The 25,500-nt window shown below is 34.6% G+C and overlaps 1 long non-coding RNA gene across 1 annotated transcript in view; it reads right to left on the bottom strand.

Moving 5' to 3' along the window:
- The window catches only part of LOC123569111 (uncharacterized), a 42,814-nt gene extending 19,616 nt beyond the window's left edge, over positions 1–23,198 (bottom strand). The window contains exons 1-2 of the long non-coding RNA XR_010581613.1: positions 23,011–23,198; positions 21,698–21,965 (exon numbers count right to left, since the gene is read on the bottom strand). This is a non-coding gene — a long non-coding RNA (uncharacterized lncRNA). The remainder of the gene's footprint in view (positions 1–21,697; positions 21,966–23,010) is intronic.
- Positions 23,199–25,500: the final 2,302 nt, after the last annotated feature.

Genomic DNA, 25,500 nt, shown 5'->3' on the forward strand with positions numbered 1-25,500 from the left:
TTTGAGATCATTGTAAATCTATATGCAGTTATAGGAATTAATTCAGAGAGACCTCGTATAGCCATTACCCATTTTCCCAGGGGGTAACATCTTGTAAAACTTTAGTACAATGTTACAACGAGGATATTGACATTGACACAGGCAAGGGGGTTCCTCCATTGCCCTTTTACAGCCACACACTCCATCTCAACCACTACCACCATCCCCCATCCCATGTGCTAAGATTCATTCAAATTGTTGCATGTATCAATAGTTCATTCTTTTTTTATTAGTGAATAGTATTCCATGGTATAGATGTATCACTGTTTAACCAAGTTTGTATTGAGCATGTCTTTTTATCATGATGTTTTGACATCTGAGGCTTTACTCATCCTGGAGAAAATGACCCCTGTCCTCCAAGGATAGCCAGTTTCTAGAGAAAGTAAATTACTCACCTGCAGGTGCTCTTTTCATATGCAAAATATCAATCTACAGCAGTATTTTTCCTCTGCTCTCACGCCACAACAATCAACACAGAAGACTCCTGTGACAAAATGTTTGGGGGTTCCCCCCATACATACACAGTTGAGGGCTCAGTCCCCAAGACTGCCCCTGCCTTCAGACAGCAGTTGCAAGTCCAGGCCTTTGGGGTTTCCACTTGGGGTTCCCACTACTCCCTCTTTGGGTTTGATGAATTTGAAGTGCCTCACAGAACTCAGGGAAACACATATTTTGCCAGTTTGTTATAAAGTATATTACAAAAGATATAGATAAAGAGATGCATAGGAGAGGCCTGGGAGAAAGAGCTCAGAGATTCCACGCTCTCCTTGAGCACACCACCCTCCAGCAACCTCCACATGCTTAGCCATGTGGAAGCTCTCTGAACCCTGTCCTTTGGGGTTTTAATGGAGGATTCATTACACAGTGATGAGTGGCAACTGTGTGGCAATGTAATTGGACAAAAGGTATGATCTCATGCTAATGGACTGAGTGGGGAACCCTGGCAAGACCTGTGTGTTTAAATTCTTCTCGGCTTCTCTGGGCAGCATTCCTTCCTGCAGAATATGGGGCAGGAATCTCTCTGGAATGAGGGTCCTTTGACCTACAATCAGATGAGAGCCCTGCCTTGTGCAGATAAAAGGAGGACAGGAGAAAATCAGAGAAAGAGATTCTGTTTCCTGAGGCCTAAAGTACCCCCAACATTATAACAAAAGACTACAATAAGGGCTCTGGGAGTTATGAGCCAGGAACCATGGATAAAAACAAATATGCATATGTAATCATAACATCAAAGCTCTTATATTCCAAGCCAATATTCCCCTACCCTAATCACCCAGGGTCAGGTACCAGACAGTACTTACACCCCACAACCTGCTAAAATTATTAAAACTAGCCAATCCTAAGCCTGCTGGCTCTGCTTCACATATTCCCTCTTGTGGAAACTACAATAAGGGTTCATGTTCTTATTTTTCTCCCCTCTCTCTGCTTGCTGATTAACCCTGATGCTTCCTCATGTGGCCCTGCATGGCGTGGCATGCCCTTCCTTTTACAAACTGTAACAAACCACCATTTCAATGGCAGTCACCTCCTGATCTGTTGGTCTCATCACACTTAAACAATAATAAAATCTATGCTTTGAAACAACACTATTTAAATTTGTGGCCATTATGGATAAAGGTGCTATGAATATTTGTGTACAGATTTTCATGTGAACACAGCTTTTCATTTCTCCGGGGTAAATGTGTAGGATTGCAATTGCCAGATCACACAGTAGTTGCCTGTCCAGGCTCTCTTTCCAGTGCTTACATAATCCTCACAGCAACTCTGTGATGTTAATGCTATTATCATTCCCTTTTTAAAATGATGGAATTGAAGCACAGGGTTCAGTAATTTGCTAAAGATCTATAGTATGTAACTATTCCAATGCTACCAATAAGAATAAATATTTTACTTTGTGATATCATGTATCAGTTGTGACCACCATAAGTGCACTATGTATTTTCCAGCATCTCTGGGTTAACATGGCAAAATAATAATAATAATAATAATAATAATAATAATAATAATAATTTACCTGCTTTTTAAAGAAAAACCTAAGGCTCTCATTTAGCCCATTTGTGTCTTGGGATATATAACAGATAGTTTAAAGAATAAATTTTGACAAAGTTTAGTCAGATGTTATACTCTTTTCTCCACATTGCAAACATTTTCAAATTCCCCTGCTATCATTGTAACAATATACATCTTATACCAAATGGAAAGGCATTATTCTGAAAGAAGAGAGGAGTGAATGTGCAGCATTTGCTGCCCAATTGGAGATGTTCGTCCTTGAGCTCTCGAGGAGTGGCCTCATCAGGGTCTTCTGACTTCTTGTCTTATGCGCACTGAAAACGTTCCCAGCTGGATCTAAGTAAGAAATTGACAGGAGGGCCGTCACTTAAATCCATACTTGTCCTTGCCAGTGTCCACAACAAATAGCTAAAAGATGAAGGATTTCCACTCTAACCAAAACTGCACAAATGTTACAAAAGGATATGTTAGATAACACCAGATGGCATAATCCTTTGGTAATTAAGAAGTATTTTAGAAGGTTGGAATAACAATTTCTATGGGGACAAATACGGACAAAGCAACTCAAGGCCAATTTGAAACTCTGGACAGAGGCCATGCTCCTTTTCTTGTTGTTGTTGTTGTTGTTGTTTTTCTTGTAGGTTGGTCAATACTTCTGCCCTTTAAAAATGTTTTTAAATTATCAACTACTTCAGGCAAGTAAAATATTTTAAGTAATAATACAGTGAACACTCTTGCATCCTCTACCATCTAAAAAAATAAAACATTAGACTTTCAACTCCTGTGTGGATTCCTATACAACCTCATTCTTCTTCGTCCCTAGAGATAACCACTTTCCTGAATTTTGAATTATCCTTCTCAAATGTGATTTTATTCTTTATATATATATTTATACACACACACACAATAAAGGTCATATATGCGTATTAATTTGTATATCCATGGCTTCCTGCTGTCCATATCCTTCTGTAACTTACTTTTTTCCACTAGAAATTATACTTTTGAGTTTTATCCATGGTGGTACATTGGCTCTACTTTTTTCATGTTCACTGCTGAATAATGTTGCATACTTCAATGTATTAATCTATCATATGTTTTTGGATGCTTAGATTGTTTTAAACTTTTGCAATTACAAATAATGTTGCCATAAATATTTATGTATAACTGATTGAACAAATCTATCTTAAGGAAATATGCCTAATAATTGCTATTGCTGGGTCATAGCCACGCACTCATTTAACTTTATCAGGGATATCCTTTTCCATCCTAGCAAGAATCAGATGGCACATTCAAACTGGAAAATTTAAGGAGAATTTAATAAAGACTACTCAGTAGGTATTGTCAATGTTTAGAGACCTAAAAAATAGTGCAGTACTCTGGCATTAGCAAGAACAGAGAGTCATCACCATTTTAAAGCCTCATGTAGCAAGAAGAGAAAACAGAAGGATCTGGAGCACATAACTTTATGGAGAGAACTGTCTGACGGGATCTGTGGTTTAAGGGATAGGACAAGCAAACACATGTGAGAGTGGCAAGAAGATAATTACCATGACCTTACTTCCCTTACATCCTCCAGTCTACAACTGAACCCAGCTGTAAGCCAGAGAACCAGGGAGCTTTCTTGAAGTAAGGTCAACCCCCTAGAGCAAAAAGCTATGCAAAGAAAGATGGGAAGTGGATGTGGAGGAGTAAATAGAAAGTATCCAGCATAAAGTTGTGGCAAAATTGCTTTGCAACATGATTGTATCATTTTACCCTTCCACCAGTTGTATATGGGAGTTCCACATTCTCATTAATGCATTACTTTCATGCATTTCACTTTTGGCTAATCTGATGGATGTGAAGTGGCACACCATTTAAATATGCATTGACCTAATGTCCAATGTAGGAAAACATCTTTTCTTCTTTATTAGCTATTTCTTCCTCTGTAAATCCCTTCCTCAAATATTTTACCCATTTTTTTCTTAAATTACCTGTCATTTCTTTTACACATACCTCCAATGACTTTGACTTCTAAGTTTTTCTCCACTTCAATTTTTTATTTTTTATTTTTTATTTATTTATTTTTTTTTTGAGACAAGGTCTCACTCTTTCACCCAGGCTTGAGTGCAGTGGTGCGATCTTGGCTCACTACAACCTCCCCTTCCCGGGTTCAAATGATTCTCCTGCCTCAGCCTCCAGAGTAGCTCGGATTATTAGCCACACCCAGCTAATTTTTGTATTTTTAGTAGAGACAGAGTTTCACCTGTTGACTAGGCTGGTATCGAACTCCCAACCTCAGGTGATCTGCCCGCCTCGGCCTCCCAAAGTGCTAAGATTACAGGCATAAGCCACTGCGCCCGGCCTCTACTTCAGTTTGAACAGTAGCCCATTCTTTATTCTCCTATATGCACATTTAATCTCTGGTGTTTCCCAGTGGTAACTATATTACTTCCACATATTATCCATTTTTCCTGACCCTCATGGCAAGATATGAGCACTTTCTGTTAGCTAAAGTGCCACTATTGATGTCAGCAACACATTCTATTCAATGCCCAAACTCACTTATATAATACAAAAATGAGAACCAATGTGTGATTGTTTTCACATGTATACTTTCTCCAGGAAACTCCACTCTTTTCCTTTACAACTGGCTTAAATGCTATTGCTACGAAGGACCCATTTCTGTAGAGTCTAACATTAAACTACCAAATATATAAACGTTAATGTACAGAGACATGGAAAGAAACAGATAATGTATTATGTGAGGAATCCTTAAATAGCAATTCAATAAATTACTCTGGTGACATTAAACATGTTCCTGTTTGTTCAATAAGTAAGCAGTAATTTTCAGGATGTTGAATGATAACTGTGAAATAATTGGAAAAAAAGTTTGAAAACAAAAACTATCTTATATTTCAGTTTGGAGTAATTGAAATAAATATACATTGATGTTTTTAAGAAGAAATTGATCATAAGAGAGTTTGGTCAAAGATTTGACTAACATTAAAAGATGATAGCCTCTAAAATTATTTTTGACTCAGGTTTTTGTTCTCCCTCTTTGAATGTTGAAACCGATGTTAACAGAGAGCTACCAACTCATCAAGAAAAATTATAATAATTCATACAATTTACATGCAAGTTGGTGGCTTGCTATTTTCAAATAAGGATTTTTTTTTTAAATTAGTCTAAAAGGTATGATAGTTTTCTCAAACTGAAAGCTTCTTTTCCAGAAAAATATGCTATGTGATTCAAATTCTTTTACAAGAGCTATTGACCAATGCCCTGAAAGCACTGCTATGTTATGTATTTTAAATATCAACGCTACAATTAAAGCCATAAAGTGAAATATTTTTTTCTGGAAATCCAGCAATATAGCTATGAAAAGAACAAAAGCTATGAATTAATACAACAGATGCAGCTGAAGCATTCTTAGAGGGACATTAATAGCTTATTCCCTATAGGAGAAAAGAAGAAAGATATAAAGCTAATAAACTACACTTATATCTTAAGAAGTGAAGGGGAAAAAAGCAAATTAAATACAAAGTAAACAGAATAAAATGGGAGGAAACAAAAAATACAGAAATTAGTGAAATAATGAACACACATTATAAAAAAAATAGTCATTTGTTTCTTTGAAAAGATTACTAAAATTGATGAAAATTATCACAAGAATCATCAAGAAAAAAGAGCAAAGCACAAACTTTCGATATCAACATTGAATAAAGGGCTGTACCCATAGATTTTACAGGCCTTGCGATTGTAAAAGGTTATCATGAGTACTTTATGCTGATAAATGCAGCAATATAGATGAGATGCACAAATCCCTTGATACATACCATTTACCAAAACTGACACAAAAAAAACTAGATTACGATAACATATCTAGGTGGATTAAATACACTAGATTTGTTTATATAAAAAGTCGAAGCAAGCCCAGATGTCATCACTGGTGCATTTACAGAAGAAATCACATCCATTCTATACAGATTGGTTCAGAAAGTAGAAGAGGAGAGAACATTTACCAACCGTTTTATGAGGTCAGAATAATTCTGATACAAAAGTCAGACAAGAACATCATCAGAAAAGAAAACTACAGACCAATATCCTACAATCATAGACACAAAACTCCTTAATTAAATATTGGCAAATCAAATCCAGAAATATATTTTAAAATACTAAAATATAATATATAATGGAACAATATATGTAATATATTATATAATAGATAATATATAATGGAAAAATAGCATTTAACCTAAAAAATGCAAGGTTGGTTTAATTTTTGAAAATCAGCAAATATAATTTATAATTTATGACATCCACATATTAAAAGGGGAAAATATTATATAATACAGATGCTGAAAAAGCATTTAACATAATTCAATTTCCATTTAGAATTAAAAAAAAAAAACTTCACAACGAACTGGGTATAGAAGAAAATCTTCTTCAGCCTGATAAAAGTCATCTATATAGAACCTACATTCCCTGTCATATTTAATGAGTAAATTTTGAAAGCGTTCTCTCTACGATCTGGAATAAGACAGGAATGCTTTCTCTCACAACTTTTATTCAATGTTGTACTGGAAGCCCTAGTGAGTACAATATGGTAGTAAATTAAATTCATGGTTTAAAATTGGAAAGAACGAAAGAAAACTGTCTTTATTTAAAGATAGCATGATTATGTAGGATGCTATGAAGAATTTGTAAAAAATTGTCACAGCTATTAAGTAAATTTAACAAAGTCACAAGATATAAAATTAACGAAAAAAATCAGTCGCATTTCTTTATACTAACAATAAAGAATTGGATAAGGAAATTTAAATTGCTGTATAATAATGTTTATAATTGCTCACCAAAATATAAAATATTCAGTATAAGTTTAACAAAAGATATGTAGTATCTGTGAATGAAAACTATGAAATATTGCTGAGAGAAATCTTAAAAGGCTTAGAAATGTAATTATACATAAATTAAAATTAATGTATAATAATATTTACAGTTGCTCACCAAAATATGGAATACTCAGGATATGTTTAACAAAAGACATGTAGTATCTCTGAATGAAAACTATAAAATATTGCTTAGAGAAATTTTAAAGGGCTTAGAAATGTAGAGATACACCATATTTAAGGATTTGGAAAACTCAATATGCTAGAATGTCAATTGTCACCAAATTCATCGATAGATTCAATGCACTTCTAAGCAAAATTCCAGGAAAAAACTTCCTGTAGATGTGAACAATCCTATTTTTAAATTTATTTGGAAATGCAAAGAACCTAAAATAACCAAATTTATCTTAGAAAAGAAGGATGATATAGGAAGAATACCTGCCTTCAAGACTTACTTTAAAATTACAGAAATAAAGGGAGTATAATATTGGCAAAATAAGAGAAGTATATCAATAGAATAGAATAGAGACTCCAGAAATAAACCCATACATATATGGTAAAATGATATACACTAACAGACCCCAAACAATTCAACGGGGAAATGAAAGCTTTTTTAACAAATGGTTTTGAAAAATATCCACATATTCACACTGACCTCATACCATCCACAAAAATTAATTTTATATATATCTTGGATCTAAATGTAAAACTAAATCTATACAGCTTTCAGAAAATAAAGTATAGGGAATATTTTTATAATTTGGGAGTAAGCAAAGATTTCTTAGAGAAGAAACAGAAAACACTAATCATAAAAGAAAGAAATGATAAATTTGAATTCATCAAAATTTAAAACTTCTGCTCATTGAAAGAAATAAAACGTTGAGAAAATATATATACTATATGAGACAAAATATTTGTGTCCTATATATCTAATTTGTCTCTAGAATATACAAAGAACTATCTCCTACAACTCATTAATAACAAGAAAAACAACTTCTCCACCAAAGAAATGGAAAAATGACTTGAAGAGACATTTCACAATATAAGATATGTGAATTGCACATATATGCATGAAAAAGTAATCAACATCATTTGCATCATTAAAATTCTAATTAATGAGATATCTTTATAGTGTTATTAGAAGTTAAACAGAAAAGACAACATTAAATGTTGGTGAAGATGTGGAACAATCAGAGTCCTATTTCCAATGGGAAGGTAAAATAGTAAAATGTCTCTGGAAATCTAGTACTTTCTTAAAATGTTAAACATACATCTACCCTTAGAACCAACAATTCTACTCTTGGATATGTATCTAGACAAATGAAAACATATGATCACAAAAAGCTTTGTATAGGAATGTTTTTAGCAGCTTCTCTTTCTGTTATAATAACTCCAAACCGGAAAACAGCCTGGTTTCCATAAATAGAAAAACTGACAATTAATTCTGTGGCATATTCATACAATGGAATAATACTCAACAATAAAAATGAACAAATTACAAATATGAGCAATTACATGGATAAGTTCCACAAATATTTTGCTGAGTGAATAAAATCCTCATATAAAATAGTTAATACTATGATTCTAGCTACAGAAAGATCTAGAAGGCAAAACTACACTATGATGATAAGAATTAGACCACTGATTGTTTCTGGAGGCTGGAGATGAACTGGGAAGGATTATGAGAGAACTGATGGAAATATTTCAGTTCTTGATAGTAGTACAAGTTAATGAATATGTGCATTTTTCAACACTCATGAAACGGTACACTTAAGATCAACACATTTTATGATATGTAAATTGGATTTCAGTTTAAAAAATTTGTTTGCCTTGTATGGTGATCAGTTGGCATTCAAGAAAAAAATATGAGTTAAAACTAATTACAAGAGCGTATATTAGTCTAAAACTTATTGGCTAAAAGAAAATCATTTAGGCTTCTTAGCTTATTTTTCTTTTTTGCATTTGCACACCCAATTACATTCAGTGTTTTAAATTAAAAAAATATTAAATTAACCTTTAAAAATATATATATATTATATAAACATATTAAAAATAATTCTCAGAAACAGGTTCAAAAGGATTAGAACAAATGATTCCAAAAAGGGTTGAAGTTAAAATGCAGATACTCCAGTCATAGAGATATAAACAATTATTAAATTTGAGATATAAATTTGGTTTTGAAATTCTTGGTCACCCAAATAAAAAGAGAAGCACAGTAAATTATATAACCTTCAAGATTTAGCTTTAAAATACCTAGTTTCACAGTGGGGTAAGAGCTTTTTCTAGCACTTAATCTTGTAAAATAGAGGAAAAAAGACAAAAAGATGAAGACTCCTGTGGCTTGTAAGAAACTTACCGCTAAGTTTTTGTAGACTTGCTCTCAAATTGTGAGACAGGTGAACACAGTAATTTCCCAATAGGAAAAGATAAAAAGCAAATACAACTTGAGTGGAGAAAGAAAAGGGAGGTGAAACGAGTTTCAGGAATGCACTGCGAATGTGCAGCAACTCCACCACTTCCAGACTCTGCTTGCCCAAGAATGCAGCCAGTCAGGTGACTTTTTGACTCAGGCTGAGCGTGGTGGCTCATCCCTGTAATGCCAGCACTTTGGAAGACCGAGGCAGGTGGATCAGCTGAGGTCAGGAGTTCGAGACCAGCCTGGCCAACATAGTGAAACCTCGTCTCTACTAAAAATACAAAAATCAGCCAGGCGTGGTGGTAGGCGCCTGTAATCCCAGCTACCCAGGAGGCTGAGGCAGGAGAATCACTTGAACCTGGGACATTGCAACCAGCCGAGATAGGGCCATTGCACTCCAGCCTGGGTGACAAGAGCAAGACGTCATCTCAAAAATTTCTTTTGGTTCAAATTTTATATTTATAGGAGCAACACTTTTTCCTGAGTCGTATGGAATATGCACATATACATATTCTATATAATTAAATGTATATATACATATTTATATATGTACATGTATACATACATATTCTATATAATTAAAAATTATATATAATTAAACATATTAAATTTAATTTAATATTTACCACAGTTAATATTTAATGTATTTAATATTTAGTAATTTACTCTTAAATTACATACATTACATATTGCATGAATTGTATTACGTATTGCATAAACTATATTACATGTAATTAAATATACATATAATTATAGTGCAAATAAATATGTTATATACTATTACATACATTTAAATTACATATAATTAATATAATGCATATAATTAATAATTATAAATAATCAATCACATATAGTGTATATAATATATATTACACATAAATAAATATATTGTATGTAATATAATTATATTACATATAACTAAAAAGTCAAACAATGCAGAATGTAGCAGGGGTTAGGGTGTTGGATCAGGAATCAAAGGTTTGTAGTTTAAAAACAAAATCACCAAATGATTTACATATGCATGTCCAGTAAATATCCAGTGAACTACACTAGTGGTTTGCAAAATTTAGTATATTTCATTCCTCTGGAGCTTCTTTACATTCAGATTCTGTAATGGCCCAGAAATGGGAGGCCCCCAAATCTACAAACTTAGTGAACACTCCAGGTGATTGTGATGAAAGTGGCACTGAGGCCACACATAGAACAAGAACAACTTAGAGGGTCAGAAGTTCAAGTGCTGCAAGGGAGAGGCAGGTCATGCCAATGAGTGAAACAGATCTCACAGCACAATTGACAGTTGGGGTGGGCGGCAGAGCAAATGTGACCTGGAGTCCATGTGCCTCGCCTAAAGAGGGCAGGCACTAGGCACCACTAGCTGAATGCAGGGCATGTAGGTTCAGTGTGCTGGAACTTCTGAGTTTTAAAGAGACACTTAAATCTGAACTTTTCTGCAAAATATCCTGACTTTTTTTTAAATGTGGGCCCTAATATATGTAAGGCAAAACAAAGCATGTGAGTGTGGCCAAAACACAGCCTTCTACCAAACACGGCCTATGGCTATCACTTAGCAAACTCAGCTCTTGACATTTGTAGGGTTTCCTAAAGTCTGGCTGAATCACAGTCAATAAGATTTTCCATTCTGGTAATAGGAGAGTTACCACTGTATTGTACTTAATAGAGAAGAGCCAAGCCATTTGATGCCTGATCCTTCAGTGGCATGTCTGACTTTTTAAAATATACACAAATTATGATCCTCACTAACGTCCAACCCAGAAGATCACCAACCTCTACATGGGGGTGGGTAGCATGCATGCCAATAGGCAGGGCCAATTTTTTCAAAAGAAAAGGAAAAGAAAAAAAATCTGCTTAAACATGTAAACAAGGACTTGGTTAGGACCCAAGCCGCCTATTGTGCAGGGTTTGAAAGAAAGGATTTGACTGGGACAAATTTCAGGACAATGAAGGTATTTGTATTCAGCCAACTAGTCCTTGAAGAAAGTTCGGTATGAATCCATGGAATGCCTGACTTTGGGTAAACCATTTCCTGCTGAGCCTCATTTGCATGATTAGTGGTAAAAATGTAATTTTACTACTTTCTCCAATGTTGACAGGGATATTTTGACGTAAATTTTTAGAAAACATTAACAGCTTAGGCTTACTCTACAAATGTTAGGCGAACATGTGACAAAAAATTATATTTCGCAATAAAATAAAGCAAGATATGTAATCACAGCAAAGAAATGGTTGTATGTAAAACTCACTCTCCAAAAACAGGTTAAAAATTCCATTAACAATGGCTAAAACCAAAAAATAAAGACCAATTGGATCAAAAGTTCATCTTGAAATTAAAACGTAAAATTAAAAGAGAAAGAAAGTCAAAATATTAAAGATTATTTTTATTATTTTTTCTTACTATGAACTAACAGTTTTGCAGGTATTCATTCATTAAAGTTGTCTTCCAAGCCGTCTATATGATTTGAAGAAATATAGACAAGTGGTTGATCAATTTAAAAGTTATTTTCTCCTTATAGCAAGTGCCAATAATCTATAATTACATAATTTTTTCTTCCTCTCCAGTATCTAGTGCTTAATTTTATATATATCTTGGATCTAAATTTGCTTGATGTGGCAATGGAAGTAGAAATTATACTTTTGGCTGGTGGCATCATTTAACCTGAAAGCCCAACCATATAGAACATTCATGTGGTGGTCAGTATAAATTTCAGGATCTCAGAAAAAATGTCACAATATAAGGATCTTAGACATTTGGAGAAGACTGAATCACGTAAAGGAGATTTCAAGTTGGAGATCTCAATCATTTAATAAGACAGCTGTCTTTGACTAGGTTAAAACAAAACACTTCTGCTCTTTTCTAATATCAATCTCCATGAAGGTGTATTTACCCTTTCACAAGAAATTACCTCATTTTTGTACCCTCATTATCTTATAAAGAGACACACAGATATGCGTATTTACAGTTTTACCTATTTACAAAGGGCTTTCAAACTGAAACGCTGCTTCTGTTCTTTGAAAAACCGTTATATAAGCCTGGACAATCAGATACAGCTTGCCTACCTCAGATTTCTATATACAGGAGACTCCCCATAACACTGAAACAATCACATAGTTTCGTTGTTTTGGTCTGTAATATACTCTTATGGGAATTTCCTTGATATATATGCTCCACTTTATAAAATTTATGGAAGACAGGGCAAGAGAAATTGAGAGGAAATGCGACACACTGGTAAAATTAGGTATTTTTTCTTTTAAATTTTTTTCCTTATGTCCTCATGGACCTAACTAAATGTCACCTTTATTGCCTGACTTTGAATCTGCTGATGCTTATTACTAATATAGCAAAATATTATTATATTTTTAGTATTAAAAAATATTCCTGTGCTCTAGGCTTTCAATGATGTAAAGCCATCTTTACTACATGTCAATAGTACAAGAGAAAATAGTTTAAGCAAGTTATAAATTCATTTTATAGGACAAAAGACTGTTTGATAATTTATACAGAAAAAATTGTTGAGGTCCTAGTATACTGTGGGAAAGAGCGGCAATGCCCACCAGATATTCTATGTGGTCCCCTATGCTTCCCTTTCACCCTCTCAGTCAACTTGTAGCAATAAACTAGTTTCAACCAGAACATATGTCACTTTGGGGTTAAGGCAGTTGAGAATCAGCGTATATCCACCATACTCTTTTTCCCTTGGATACCACCTGCTCCTGGCAGCAGAGCCGAGGTGGAGGTGGGAGGCTTTATTACGTTAAGGCACTGACACTTCAGAGTATATCCATTGCCACTACATAAACAATTCAATTTTCATTAACATGTAAACGATATAAACCGAGGAAGATACAGAGAATAAAATGATATATAAGACCAGCAGCAGAAAATGAAGGGAATAACACACAAGTTGTCGTCTATGAAAGACTTAGGGTCAAAATCAAAGAAGTCAAAATTTACCACCAGTTCTACGATGTAAGCATGGTAGGAGATCAGGACCTAACTGGTAGAAAAAAGAAAGTGAAGAATATGATGGTAAAGAGAAGAATCAAATAAATTTTCTGGAAATTGCCTGCATTTATGGCACTTTTCACCAGAGCAGCTTTAGGGTTATGAAAATGAGTTGGGCTCCTTTCAAGACACAAGCTTGAAAAAATTCTATCATGAGCTGAAGAAGAGGACTAGGAGATTATTCTGCTATGGAAGCCGGAAAACATGCCCAAATACACAGGAAGTGGACCACTGGGAGGACATAAAAGACTTAGCTAAGTTTGAAGTTTGACTAAAATGAACATGCCAGAGACGTAGAGCATCCAACAAACTCTACATATAACAGAATATATAGAAGCACAGACTCTGGTGCCACATTACCCAGGTTCAAATCCCAGCTCCCTTATGAACCCTCTGTGTGAGCTTGGATACGTTTAATCTCTAGCCTTATGTTCATCACCTATAAAATGATATTTCTAACAGTACCTGCATTATGAGGCTGTTATGGGGACTAAAAGAATTATTTTGCATGAAGCACTAGCACAGTGCCTGGCACACATCAAGTGCCAAGCAAGCATTCACTATTATATTCCTATCAATCTTGACAAAATTACTTTTAAAAAGCCACAAAATTCAGCAGAATACAAATTCTGAATATCAAGCTTTATGACAGTCTACACAAATATAGCATTAAAACGTAAGAACAATTCACTCTGCTTAAGTCATGATTTAGTGTTTTCAGTTGAATGAAGTACTTTCTTAAGTACTGAGGCCCCAGAAATTTAATGTTCTTCATTAAGTTCACAAATGACTACTTATGGAAGTCTTTATTTTTTTAAAGGGAGAGAAAGAGGATTGTCTAATTCATTCTGATTTCATGAGTTAAATATCTTAAGATCAAAATTTAAATCATTGTACTATAGTAGCAATTACTTGGAATAAAATATTACTTAGGTTTGGGAGCTATCACTCAACTTTAGCTCAGTGGTATTAGATATTTTTATTCCGAATATGGAAAATGTAAGACAGTAATAGATGATTGTCTGATCTGATTTCCATGTTGAATTTATAAGATAATTTGACAACAATGAGCTCAGCATGAATAAAGCATACATCACAATAAGGAAGTCTGCAATATGTATTCCATTTTTCATGCACATCAAATTATCCTTGACATAGGAAGCTTGAGTTTGTTATTTTTCCCTTCTACTATGGTGATTATTCTATTTTGGCATTGTTCATCTTAAAAATAATAACTAGATACTTTAAAAGCTAAGGGAGGTGGGGGTAAGCATTCCCTCAATTGTGACAGATTTTATTTATCTTTCCATTAATTAATGATAAGGATGTTTAAGCTCCCAGTTAACAACGACTAGAAACTGCAGTATCTTATTTAGAAGATGCATCATTCAAATTACAAATTGATATAATGAATTCTAATGAATACTTTCCTCCTACATTGAAGCTTAATCCCTATTCAAAGTGGATTAGTTAGTATTTAAATTTGTCATAGCATCAAGGGTGATTAGCAGCCTATCATAAAAAAAAAAAGAATCACATGAAATTTATTGATCTTTATCACATGCACTACAGAGGGTGAGCTATTGGAAAAGTTCTGGGGATGGTCCATTCTACTAAAAATCTTGCAAATGGTGTCTTTTCCTGAGGTGGTCTGCAGTAAATGCAGCCCAGAAAGAATGACGTCCGCTTGTAAAAAAAATTATCCTCTAATAAATGAAGCAGCTGCATGCTAATGGTTTGCGCAGTTCTTATTATCTGCATTCCCATTGACTGTTCAGCCTCACAATGTGTGACTCTAAGTCTCCTTTGCTTGAAAGTTTCTCTAAGGAGCTTTTGAAAACATTAAAGCTCCTGAAAGACAGCTAAGTTAGAAGTTTGACTAAAATGAATGTACCAGAGATATGACTTAGTGAAGGAAATTGTCATTTTCCTGTGATTGTGTTTATGTCCTCTCAAGATACATGTAGGAGTGAATCAGATTTGAGGGTACATATTACAAACTCAGAAATATCAGAACAATCACAGTAATAATAAGATCCAAATGTCATACTTATTTAGAATTACGTTGTGTTTTGGGAAACGTAAGCGATAAAAATATTGAGGTAGATCAGAAGTGGTTTTCAGTGTCTCATTATAAAAAGTCAAAGGTGCCCTGTATAACATCTTTGGTGTCCCTTAATAAACAGAGATAGAACTGTCTTGCCCTGAACTCACAGAAACTCAACGCTGTGGTATCTTTAGGTTCAAATAATTTACTAGTTTTTAAAACTAGATCCATCTTTTCTAGAAAAATGCAAAATGTGAATAAGTGTATTATTACATGGTAGAAATTATCTTTCTCATGATCTTACCCATTTTGTTTCCTTTTGATGGCTGTTTATGTCTTTTAAATTAGAAAAGCTTTACTCTTCAGGTTGTCAAAACATCTATCTTCCTCTTTGAAACTGAATTTCCTGATTTGAGCTGAAAATTATTCCTCTCTCTACACAAATAGGTCTTACATTTCTTTCTAATATACTGGTTGTTTAAAAAATTTTTACTTATAGCTTTATACATATTTTTGTTATGAGAATCCAAATATATGCTTTCTTTTTTCCAATTATTGTTACTATTATTGTACCATTTTTGTGGAAAATATGGACGGCCTAGAATTTTTATTTTGCACACATGTTTAAAAATGTGATTGCACGTATAGTGTAAGACCTACTCAGTATATACATTTTTCAACTTACTTTTTCAAAGTCAAGTGAATACATCCTTTCTTAAGATATTAATGAATTGAGACTAAACCTAACTTCCCCTTATGTATGTTCTCCATGAGTTTACAAACATTACCTCTATCTCCTGTTAGCATTTATTCTGCAACTGCTGGGCCACCCATGAATACTATGGAGTTTTTTTTTTAACATTGGCATTATTGATATTTTAGACCACATATTTTAGAGGGGTGCCCTGTGACTTGTGGAATGTTTAGCAGCAGTCCTGGCTTCTACCCACTAGATGCCAGTAGCACCTTCCCAGTTGCGATGATCAAAAACATCTTCAGACACTGCCAAATGTCACTTAGGGGGTGACTTAGTCTATATTGCGCTGCTATAGCAGAATACCTGAGGCTGGTTAATTTATGAAGGACAGAAATTGTTTGTCTATAATTCTTGAGGCTAAAGAGTTCAAGATCAAAAAGTCAAATATGACGAGGGTCTTCTTGCTCTATCATAACATGGAGGAAGGCATCACATGTCAAGAGAGAGAAGAAAGGGAGCCAAGCTCATCCATTAGAAGAACTCCAGTTTCTCAACACTGAACCCACTCCCACAATAACAGCATTAATTCATTCATGGTGGCAGAGTTCTCATGAGATATTCACCTCTTAAAAGTCCCACTTCTCCACACTGTTGTATTAGGGATTAAGCTTCCAACACAGATACTGTAGGAGAGACATTCAAACCATAGCTGGAAACAAAAATAACCCCAGTTGAAAGTCACTAGTATAGCAGTCCAATCACAAAATTGTTTCATATGTATTATCAAGTGTGATTCAAACATTATCCACTTAATACAAGCAATTCAAAGATTAGTATTCCATTTTGAAGATAGACAACTGAAGCTAATAGAAAGCAATAGCATACTCCACCCAGCAATAACAGAGTGTACATCATTCTCAAGAGCACATATTCTCCAAGATAGACCATATGCTAGGCTATAAAACAAACCTTAACGAATTTAAAAGAATAATATAAACAAAGTATGTACTGTGACCACAATGGAATGAAATTAGAAACCAATAGCAGAAAAAACATTGGAAAATTAACAAATGTGTGGAAATTAAACAATGCACATAAATATCCAAAGGGTCAAGAAAAAAATCAAGAGGAAAATAAAAATTTTGAATCAATGAAAATAAAAACACAGCATATCAAAAATTATGTGATGCAGGTAAAGTAGTGTTTAAAGGAAAACGTCAGCTAGAAATGCCTATTTTAAGAAAGAAGAATGATCTCCAACAAAAAAAAATTACACCAAGACAAGAAAAAGAAGAGTAAATTATACCTAAAGCAAGAAATTTTAAAGGGGCATAATAACGATGAAAATAGAAGAATGAAATAAAGAAGAAACAAAAAAAATTGAGAAAGCCAATAAAACCAAAGTGTGGTTCTTCAAAAAGATCAGCAAAATTGAATGACTTAGCTAGATTTACACACACACACACACACACACACACACACACACACACACACAGAGAGAGAGAGAGAGAGAGAGAGAGAGAAAGAGAGACAGAGAGAGAGAACAGGCTCAAAAAGGAGACATTACTACTGACCTTATAGAAATAAAAAGGACTATAAAGGAATATATGAACAATTGCATGTCAACTAATTAGATAACTTACATGAAATGGACAAATTCTTAAAAAGATGAAAATCACTCAAACGAACTCAAGAAGAATTAGACAATGAGAATCAACCTATAACAAGTGAAGAGCCTAAACTGGTAATCAAAAACGACTCACAAAGAAAAGCCCAGGCTCAGATGGCTTCAATGATAAATTCCAAAAGAAAAAAATTATTGAAAAACAGGTAATGCTAATTGTTTACCAACTCTTCCAAAAAATAGAAGAGGGGGAAACACTCCTTAATTCATTCTATAAGCCCAGTATAACCCTGAAACCAAAACCAAACAAAGATATTACAAGAAAGGAAAACTATAGATCAATAATTCTTAGAATAGGAATGCAAAAATCCTAATAAAATACTAGCAAACTAGATCCAGCAACACATAAAGAGAATTATAACTGACCAAGTGGAATTTATTCCCTCAATGCAAGATTGATTTAATATCAAAAAATTAATTAATGCAATGTATAGCATACCAGGTAGAACAGAAAAGAAAAATAAAATGATTACCTTATAGATGCAGAAAAAGCACTTGATTAAAAACTCCAGCACCCTTTCTTGATAAAAACACTCAGCAGACTAAGAATAGAAGAGAACTTCCTCAGCATGATAAAGGGCATCTACCAAAAGTCTCACAGGAAAAACATATTTAATGGTGAAAGATTGGCAGTTTACCCTAAGATCAAGAATAAAATACAGATGTTCACTGTCATCACTTCTATCAATATTGTTTTGGAGGTTTTAGCCAAAGTAATTAAGCAAGAAAATGAAATGAAAATGAAGTGTTCATTCACTCGTCATTATGGAATCCAATGTTCCATAAACATTGGAAAGGAAGAAGTAAAACTCTCTCTATTCTCAGAAGATACAATCTTATAGATAAAAAAAACCTTAAGGAATCCACTAAAAGAAAGAAGAACCAAAAAAGAATTTAGAGTGTTTGCAGGATACAAGATGAAAATGCAAAAATCAATTATATTTCTATTGCAATTTTTACTTACAGTAAAAATTTCTGAACATGAAAAGAAAGTTTCACTGACAATAGCATCAAAATGGATGAAATACTTAAAAATAAAGTTAACAAAATACACACAGAACTTATACTCTGAAAACTACAAAATATTGTTAAAATAAAATAAATTAAAGAAGATATAAATAAATGGAAAATCATTCCATAGTCATGCATGGGAAGAGCTGACAGTGTTAGGATGTCAATACTCCCCAGATTGATCTACAAATTAGATATAATCATATCTGAATTTCAGTTGACTCACAGAAATTGGCAAACTTATTCAAAAATTCACACGGAATTGTGAGGGACCCCAAATCCAAAAACAATCTTGAAAAGGAGAACAAAGTAAGAACACTCACACTTTCCAGTTTCAAAATTTAGTATAAAGCAATGATAATCAAGATAGTGTGATACTGGCAAAAGAATAGACATACAGACCAATGGAATAGAGTTGAGTCCAGAAATAAACCCTTCCATCTATTAATTTCAACAAATGGTTCTGAAATAATTAGATAACCACATGCAAAAGACTGAAGTTGGATTTTTAACTCATACCATTACTAAAATTATCTCAAAATGTATCAAACACCTAACCAAAAGAGCTAAAGCTATAGAATTCTTAAAGGAAAATACAAGAGTAAATCTTCATGACTTTGAATTTGGCAAAGAGTTCTCAGATATCGCACCAACAGGCAAAACCAATCCAAATACCCATTATCTGATGAAAGGATAAATGAAATGTTCATACGATAGAATATTAATTGGCCATAATAAAGACTGAAGTACTGTTACATGCTAGAACTTTAATCAACCTTAAAAATATATATATATATATATAAGTGAAAGAAGATAGTCACAAAAGACCACTTATTATATGATTCATTCATATGAAAGTCCAAAATAGGGAAATCTATAGATACAGAAAGTAGATTAGAAAGTCCTTAGAAAGTCCAAATAGGGAAATCTATAGATACATAAAGTAGATTAGTGGTTGCTTAAGGCTGGCAGGGATGGGAGATGAGGAGTGATAGATACGGTTTCTTTTCAAAGTGATAAAAAATCTAAAATTGGCTGTGGTGATTGGTGAATATATCTGTGAATATACTAAAAGCAACACCTTAAATGAGTCACTAGAATAGTAAATGAACTATATCTCAATAAAGTTGTTAAGATAATGGAGTGTTTTCTCTTTTTTTCTTGAATGTCTTCGGTTTTGGATTTTTAAAAATAGGGTGTCTCCTGTTTTTCTTCTAATGACATTACTGAATATGCTCAATAATCTGCTTATCCTTAAAACCAAAAGAAATTCATAGAATTGTTTATAATGTTTTTATGCTGTTCTTTACCTGAAATGGTTAGCTATAAGCTCATAATTTTTTCTTTCTTTTTCTTTTTTTTTCTTTGAGACAGATTCTTACTCTGTCACCCATGCTGGAGTGCAGTGGCACCATCTCAGCTCATTGTAACATCTGCCTCCTGGGTTAAAGCTATTCTCCTGACTCAGCCTCCCAAGTAGCTGAGATTACAGGTGTGTGCCACCACGCCTGGCTAATTTTTGTATTTTAGTATAGACGGGGTTTCACCGTGTTGGCCAGGCTGGTCTCGAACGCTTGACCTCAAGTGAGCAACCTGCCTCTGCCTCCCAAAGTGCTGGGATTACAGGTGTGAACCACCGTGCCCAGACTAAGCTCATTAATTTTTATTCTACTTTTCCCCAGAGTAAAATATGTTTACTGGTTTTCTCCCATTTGTTTAACAACTTTGCATCAGTGACTGTGCTAGGTGTTGGGAATATAATTATAAGACCCAAGATAATTCCCCTCAAGGAGATTTCATTTTAGCAAAATGAAGGATGGGTGAGATTTATACAGGTAAAAGGATCACTGAACAGGGATTGGGGCTGCAGAGAAAGCTTCAAGCACAGCAAGCAGTAGATGCAAAGTTTCTGGGACAAGAGAAAGAAAACATATAACAAAGACATAAAGTAGGTTTATATGCTGGGATATAGTGTTTAGGATGGGAATTATACTTATCAATGAGATTAGAGAAGCTTATCAAGAGCAAGCATGTTATATGCTAATGACGAGTCAGGTAGGATAAGGACTGAAAAGTGTCCACAGGGTTTGGCCACAAAATAAACGTGGGTGGGTGGCCTTGATGAGACAAATTCTAGTTGATTTTTGTGATGGTTAATTTTATGTGTCAACTTGGCTGGGCCACAGGGTGCCCAGATATTTGTTCAGACTTTATGGGTGTGTCTGTGAGGGTGTTTCTGATGAGACTAACATTTGAATTGGTAGACTGATTAAATCAGATTGACTTTCCTAATGCGGACGGGCCCCATCTAATCTGCTAGAAGCTTAAATAAAACAAAAAGGCTGAATAAAAGAAAATTTATTTTTCCTGACTGCCTTGAGCTGGGATGTCAGTGGTCATTTTCCCCCTTCCTTCAGATGTGAACTGAGATGTTGGCTCTTCCAGGGTCTGGAGCCTCCTGGCTTTCGGAATGGAACCACAACATTGGCTCTCCTGATTCTCAGACTTTTGAACTGGAACTGGAACTACACCATTGGATTTTCTGGCTTATCAGATTGCAGATCTTAGGACTTATCAACCTCCACAATTATGTGATCCAATTCCTTGTAATAAATCTCTTTATATATGTAGATACATATATTAGAGAGATAGATGATTGATAGATAGATAGATAGATAGATAGATAGATAGATAGATAGATAGATAGATAGATAGATAGATCGATCCTACTGGTTCTGTTTCTCTGGAGAAGCTTGACTAATAAAACTGTTAAAAGTAAAAGTTTTATTTCACAGATTGTGGAATTAATAGGAAGTAAAACAGTAAATTCAATGCTTATATTGCTGCTCTAACAAATTGCCACAAACAGTGACTTAATACAACACATATTTATCATCTTACAGTTCTGGAGGTCAGAAGTTGATGAGGAGTCTACCAGGGCTAAAGTCAGGGTGTTCGTAAAGCTGTGTTTCTTTCTGGATGCTCTAAGGGAGAATCATTTTCTTGCCTTCTCCAGCTTCTTGAAGTTGCCTGCGTTCCTTAGCTCACAGTGCTCTTCCGTCATCAAAACCAGCAGTAGTTGTGGAGTCTTGGTCACGTCACCTCACTCTGACTCTGACTTTTCTTCCTCTTCTGAGTTTAAGGAACCCTGGTGATTACAATGGACCACCTGGATAACACAGGATAATCACCTTATCTTAAAGTCAGCTGATTTGCAATCTCATTTCATCTACAACCTTAATGTAAAATAACATATTACCCATTTTAGGGATTAGGACACAGATATCTTTAGGGGACAATTATCCTGCCTACCATAGTCAGCAAGTGTAAAACAAGTCTTTCAAGGAGACTGTTTCTGAGGAGGAAAGAAAATAAAGTAGCAGATAAAACAGCAATGGGCTCAATGGAGTGATTTATTTTCAAAGACAAGGGAGACTTAGGTGCATTTTATGGGAGAGAAAGAAATAATCAAAAACAATGAGTTTTCTAAGGAAGAGTCACAAGAGGTAGGGAGGAGCAGAAGATATCCTGAACGGAGGTGGAAATAATATCTTCAGAGGAGAGAGAAGGGGAAATGAGGAAGCATGAGTGTACAGATTACTATGGGCATGGTGGCAAGAAACTAGAGTTCACTTCTTGTGGCTTCTCCTTGATAGGAGAGAAAATCATCATCTGCTAAAAAAGAGGGGCAGGTGATAAGATTGGATATTTTAGGAGAATGAAGACTATGGGCATATGGGAGTCTGTACTAACTGTGGACACAGGGAGGATGATCTAATAATGTGTAGATCCCACTTGACAATGAAATCCAGGGATGTCCTGTAGCACTAACTTAGGTAATTTTATTACTTTCACAGGCAATACAAGGCATCTCTGAGGAATAAAAAATATATATCCATTTGGATTAATTGAGAGGTTCACTTACATACACCTGGGAGATGCTCCTAGCGTTTAAATCTGTAAAATATTGCAGTTGCTTAATGAATTCAAAACTTCATTCTAATGCACGCTCTGCCTGGGAACACAAGCAATCTCTTACCAGGTTATATCAAAAGACTAAAGGGACATAAAGCTCATAGCCATTATGTTTCCTAAATGCAGGAACTATGGAAAAACATTTGATGTAAGTTGAACCTATGATCGAAAGTGAATTGTGGGTACCTTTAAACCAATTTACCTCCACTAAGAAAATGCAACAACATAGTTCTACTCACAATAGTAGATACTTTTAGGAAAGTAGGAATCTAAAAAAAAAAAAAAGGCATTTTTAAATAAGGTTAACAAACTTGTCTCATTCTACATATTATTAGGTTTGCTGCAATATATATTGAAAGAAACCTCAAGCACACCATAAGAAAACTCTTGCAGCAGATTCTGTAGGTAATGCATCTATATCCACACAGTCCCACCAGTTCAGTGGATACCAGTCTTCCAACTCCCCAATACCAGTTCCTGAATTCCTCCTGAATTTCTTTTCCAGAAGAGCTTTCTCCAGATGCTGAAGCCCTCTTTGCTACATGCTCAGGAGGCAAGAAGGATACCCACCTCCAGCAGCCTTCAAACAATGACTGATGTGGGTTGGTGTTCAAACATCCCACAAACTCTATTCACTTTCTTTCCTTCATGTCTTCCCTCTTCTCTACCTGCGTTTCTTACACTTTCTGGGTAAGCTACTTGCACTTGATCTAGAGGTTTGCTTTTGAAGGAAGACAGTTATGCTTTACAAGACAACTTAAAACATTGCTTAGCTAAATACAAAGCAAAACATGCAAACAAACCAAAACAATTTTCTAAGGCTAATAAAATGCTATAAATTATAAAATCATCTTTGGCAGTTTTGCCAATGTAGTATTCTGGGAGTCATGTGGGATGTCCAGGTAAGTCATGCTAAAGAAGGAGCACGGGAATGGTCTAGATCGTTGTCTGAGATCCCTGCCACACTGTAGAGTGGAAAGAACCACAAGCAGCAAATGAGAAACCAGGAAACAGGGCATCACTATGGTTTCTTCCTAAGATTCATTTTTCTGCATTGAAATAAAAACAGTCCAAAGAGCTCTAATGTTGACGGGCTTCAGGGGTTGCACATGCCCCTAGAATTGTATGCAAAAATTGTGGGCTAGTAAATGTGTATATTTTAATGGGACTAACAGTCACAGTTTCTAGAAAACATCTAGATTGTCTTGTGGCATAAAAAAAGAAAAAGAAAAAAATATGAACCTTTGATCCCATGAGCTAGGAGTTGGAGGAGATGCTTTTATCCTGGATAAAAATGGTAAAAATATTTAATATGTCCTTCTGTTCCTAGACTTGCAGAGATAAAATGCCATTCTATGTTAATGGCAGCCACAGCTGTGGCCCCCAGAAAGGTGTACTTAAGAAAATAAACATATGCCAGAAATACGAATAATGGACTAAAATGTTAATGTAGATCATTAAACTACCTTCTGCAGAGTGAGAGCTTCATTCTGGCATCCTCTCTTAAATCACAGAACCCTAAATCACGGAGTTGAAAGAGCCCTTGGAAAGTCTCCACTGTCCCCCACACACACCCTCATTTCACCATCATTCAGACAGAAGCTCACCTTCACTATCTCTTCCACCCCTCCCATTGCCCCCACAAAGACTTCAAAGAATCAAGAAGTCATTGCCTTCTGTTTGTGCTTATTTCTTAAAAATATAATTAATAGAAATATTTCTTTTTTAACATTTTTACCTTCATTTTTAATATAATTTGTTTACTTGTGTATTTACATCATTTAATTTTTTGTAATTTAATTTTTTTTTTTTTTTTTTTTTTTGAGATGGAATCTTGCTCTGTCACCCAGACTGGAGTGCAGTGGCAAGATCTCAGCTCACTGCAAGCTTTGCCTCCCGGGTTCACGCCATTCTCCTGCCTCAGCCTACCAAAAAATTTTATTATTAATTGATAAATAATCTTTGTATTATTTACGGGGTATGATGTGATGTTTCTATATGTGTTTACATTGTGAAATGATTAAGCTAAAATATGCCTTTCTTTTTTTTTTAGTGGTTCTGCCCTCTAGAGCAATAGAAAATACATTGCAACTCATTTAAGACTGTTAATTCTGATTCTTAAATGTTACTTTCATGGTCTTCTTTCTTCCAAGATAAATACTCCAATTCCCTCAACCAAAGTTTCCATGGCACAGTTTCTAGGTTCATTGTACCCCCTTCCTCCATAGGCTTTCATCTATCATTTTTATGCAGTATCAACAGATATCCAAAAGATAGGCAATTACAAATGTTGGTGAGGATATGGAGAAGAGAAAACACTTGTACGCTGTTGGTGGGAATGTAATTTAATACAACTGCTATGAAAAACAGTTTTCAGCTTCCTCAAAAAACTAAAAATGGAGCTACCATATGATCCAGCAATCCCACTGCTGGGCATATACCTAAATTCAACATATCAAATAGATATCTACATTCCCATGTTTGTTGCAGCACTGCTCACAATAGCTAAGATTTGGAAGCAACCTCAGTATCCATCATCAGATGAATGGATAAAGAAAATGTGGTACATATACACAATGGAGTACTATTCAGTCATAAAAAAGAATGAGATCGTATTATTTGTAACATGGATGGAACTGGAGGTCATTATGTTAAGCTAAATAATCCAGGCACAGAAAGACAAACATTACATGTTCTCACTTATTTGTGGGATCTAAAAATCAAAACAA

This window comes from Macaca fascicularis, chromosome 15 (assembly GCF_037993035.2).
Source record: "Macaca fascicularis isolate 582-1 chromosome 15, T2T-MFA8v1.1".
NCBI lineage: Eukaryota > Metazoa > Chordata > Mammalia > Primates > Cercopithecidae > Macaca > Macaca fascicularis.